Source organism: Eschrichtius robustus, chromosome 15 (genome assembly GCF_028021215.1).
Source record: "Eschrichtius robustus isolate mEscRob2 chromosome 15, mEscRob2.pri, whole genome shotgun sequence".
NCBI lineage: Eukaryota > Metazoa > Chordata > Mammalia > Artiodactyla > Eschrichtiidae > Eschrichtius > Eschrichtius robustus.
This window is the reverse complement of record NC_090838.1, coordinates 84,528,976-84,532,892: the sequence shown is the minus strand read 5'-3', so window position 1 is coordinate 84,532,892 and position 3,917 is coordinate 84,528,976. Positions and strand designations below refer to the sequence as shown.

At 53.4% G+C, this 3,917-nt stretch overlaps 1 long non-coding RNA gene across 1 annotated transcript; it reads right to left on the bottom strand.

The window, feature by feature from the left end:
* Positions 1 to 772: 772 nt before the first annotated feature.
* On the bottom strand, positions 773 to 2,180 carry LOC137777884 (uncharacterized). Its single transcript, XR_011076664.1, has 2 exons — positions 2,047 to 2,180; positions 773 to 1,780 (listed from the first exon to the last, which is right to left on the bottom strand). It is a non-coding gene; the product is annotated as an uncharacterized lncRNA (long non-coding RNA).
* Positions 2,181 to 3,917: the final 1,737 nt, after the last annotated feature.

Sequence of the window (3,917 nt, the reverse complement as noted above, 5' to 3'; positions counted from 1 at the left end):
GGACTTCCCCAGCGGTCCAGTGGTTAAGACTCCACGTTTCCACAGCAGGGGGCCTGGGTTCGAACCCTGGTCAGGGAACTAAGATCCAACATGCCAGGCAGTGTGGTCAAAAATTTAAAAATAAAAGGATTTTAGGTGCAATTGCTCCACGATTCTCTCCAAGGCACTTGTGTTAAAGTTGCTTTCACAGCTCCCTCTGACCTCAGCGATGCTCATAAGAGAGGCCCAAATAATAAAGAATGCTTCACACGTGTCTACAACTCAAAGCCTCCCAGCCACTCAGAAAGGGAGCGCTGGCTTGAACTGGGAGATCCTGCATGGGACTCACTGGACTCCTTTCTCTCTGAGGACAGGCCAGGCCTGGCTCATCTCTCCCCTGGCCACACCGCTTTGCACAAAATGAGAACTCCTCTTGGTAGAGCGTTGACTATGGAGGAAGATGGAGGTCATTGGTCATGGTGGGAGAGTAAAGGGACGGCAATGCCCAGCCCCAGGAGGAGAGGGTTCATGGAACGCACACAACAAAGCTCGCCCAGACACACCCTGATTTTCTTGGAAACCAGTAAGACAGAGGAGGAGGGGGCACCAGGCTGCTTTGCGGGGGCTCCCCTCCTCCTAGCCCCTCTTCTGGGCACCAACCCTCCACGCTTTGTGTTCAAGCCTGGTCTTAGATGGGAAGATCAGGCTGGGCAGGTAAGCGGCAAGCAAGTAGGTTGGGGTAACTGTGTTCCCAGAGCTGCTGCCAGATGGAAAAACAAAAACCATGATTGGATCTGGGTTTTTAAATAAATTTATTTATTTACTTATTTTTGGCTGCACTGGGTCTTCGTTGCTGCACGCAGGCTTCTCTAGTTGCAGCGAGCAAGGGCTACTCTTTGTTGCAGTGCGTGGGCTTCTCACTGTGGTGGCTTCTCTTGTCGCGGAGCACAGGCTCTAGGTGCACGGGCTTCAGTAGTTGTGGCACATGGGGTCAGTAGTTGTGGCTCATGGGCTCTAGAGCGCAGGCTCAGTAGTTGTGTCTCACGGGCTTAGTTGATCCGCGGCATGTGGGATCTTCCCAGACCAGGGCTCGAACCCGTGTCCCCTGCATCGGCAGGTGGATTCCTAACCACTGTGCCACCAGGGAAGTCCTGGATTTTTAAAATACTGGCAGTTTCTAAGGACCACTTCCTCCCCATTTCCCTAAGAACAACTTTGGGCTCCGGGGAGTGTGACAGCAGCTACTGTTTGGACATTTCATCTCATCTGTTACCAGCGATGGCTACATCCTCTGGAATCTGCTTCAGTTCCCTCTGTATTATTGACGCTCCATCAACGCTGATCAAATCAAGGAAAAACTTAGCAGTAGCTCCGGTGCGTTTTAAGACCCTTGTCCATCTCTGACACTGCAACTTTGGGTTTCAGGGTTTTCATGGTCTCCACTGGCATAACAAATGCCCCCTGAGTGGCCAGAGGTTAGCAGAGCCATCTCTGCACTAGATCAGTGTGGCCGGCGGGGCAGACATCTCACCCACCAGCCTCATCCACAGCTTGGAAGTCTGTGGGGTTCCCGGCACCTGGGAAATCTCAGATCTTTCCAAAACCCTTTTGCACAGTAGCTCATTCTGGCTTCCTTGGCTGGGGGCGATGAGACACCCCCCGGCCTCTTGACCACAGGCTTTGTGGGGACAGTTGTTCCCCAAGTGTGGGAATTTCAGAGCTGGAAGGGATCTCTCATTTGCTGCTTCTGGCTGGTCCTGGGCTTCATCCTGATGGAGTTCTACCTTCTGGCGAGGAGGAGCTGGAGAGAACGTTACTTTATCCACAAGCCAGATTCCCCCCACCGTTGCCCAGCTCCTGCTCCGCTTCCCACAGGAATTCCACCCCCGGCAAGGGCAGGAAGAGGGCCCAGGAAGCCCTATCCGATGTGCTCATTCATTGGCAAGAGCCCTCTTGCTTACACCACCCCATGTCCCCCCAGTAATTACATACGGGAAGAGAAGGTAAAAGGTGGCCTTGACAGTGACTGGTGATGCACTTAGCGTCCCACCCTGCACCGCCTCTTACCTCCCCAAGAGAAGGGAACGGAGTCATCCAACTGCTACACACCGGGCATGTTCAAGGACTGGGGACACAGCAGGAAAGAGCACAAAGGCGACTGGCCGCAGCTGTTTCTCCCGGCTGCACCACCGGCACGTACGATGCTGCACTGGCCATCTCCCTCGGAAATGACATTCATGTCTAACACCCCAAGTCTCTGACTCACCAGCTGCCCTGATTCTTCCTGCCAGCTGCAGGGACGTGGTGAGACAGCAAATCTTTGGAGCTCCCAGCCATCGACAGGAAAGTCCATGATTTCAAGGGGGCCCCAAACCTTGGGGCCTGGCTTTGTGAGAAGGTACACACTGGGCTGTGACAATTTGGCAGCCAAACCCCCCTGCTCCAAGCTGCAGATTAAAACCCCAGCCCTGCAGAACTCCACGTCTAAGGGTCACAGACACAGCTATTAGACAGTGGCATGAGGAGGGGGTAAAAGGACAATTGGGGCCACCTTTAGCTCCTGGTGAAAAAGACTCCTGGTCTGTTTTTCTGGCAGATTCCAGCCACCTCCAGTCACGAGGCGGAGGGTCCAAGCTTGTGCCTCCCTCCCCCTTCATCCCTGTGAACAGAACAGACTTGATAGGAGCCAAATGTTCTCATTTCTAAAGGTCTCAGCAGGAAAGCCCAAAACTCATCCTTTCAGGCCTGAGGACCTGAGGGAAACTGTCGGCTCCTGTAGCCAGGGAACGGGGCAGGGCGTGAGGGCTCGTGGGGAGTCTCCTGGTACCCGTGACACAGAGCACATGCGTGTGGACATTAGTGAGCATGGAAAAGCCACAGCGTCTGGCCAGCTGGAAAGAAAGCCCAAAGCAGCATTTGGACAAATGTGCTACTATTATTTCCATCCAAAAAGCAACAGAGGTCAAGGTGAGAGCCGTTAGCTCATCCAGGCGGCAGGTAGAGCATCAAAGCCAGATCAGAGCACACACGCTCAATTCCAAAGGGGGCATTCGCTCCAGAGTGGTCTGTGAGTGCCCGACAGTGAGCACTTTAAACTCCTCAAACTGAGCTCGGGTGGCCTCGACCTGCAGCGGCTTGAAGCAGGATTTCGGTTCCCACCAGAGATTGAAGTCAGGCCGCGGCAGTGAGAGCACTGAATCCTAGCCTCTAGACCACCAGGGACGAGTTGCCAGTGACAAGGCCCTGGCCCGTCAGCTGTGTAGAAATGAATTTCCACAGAGAGACAGAAAGTAGTGAAACAAGCAAAGTGTTTATTAGGAGGGAAAAAGGTACGTGTGGATAGACACACAGGTGGGCTCAGAGAGAGAGTCTCGCCTCTGTGGTAGTTTGAATCACAATTATGGGGCATTTCTTCCAGTTTCCTTCGGCCAATTATCTTGCTTTGCCTGGTTCTGAGTCCGTATTTGGTTTATCTCAGGGCCCTCCCCTGTGTGCGTGCACATCTCTTAGCCAAGATGGATTCTAGCGAAGAGGCCTATGGGTAGGTTGACATCACCTACTACGGGGTGGCAGCCCCTCCCTTTTTGACCTTCAAGGAGCCTTTCTGCACATGTGTAGTCGGGAAGGTCTCCTTGATCTCCAGAATGAGGAATATGTGGTCTTTTATCTTTCATCTGGGCAGGGCTCAGCTCCTCTCTTGCTCCTGCTATTGTGGAGTATCTGTCCACAGGGGAGAAACTCCAGCAGTTCAGCCTGAGGCCCATCTATCTCCTGCCTCAGAATGATTGGTTGCTCCAAGCTCCCCTTCCCTCTTCACGAACATCACAGGATCTGGGGTTTAAGGTTCAGTGTTGGTGCCCAGGGACGCCCCATCTAAAGGGTTTGCCAGCAGCCCCTGGTTCTCACTTATCTATTTGGTGTCAACCAACCTGGGGTAG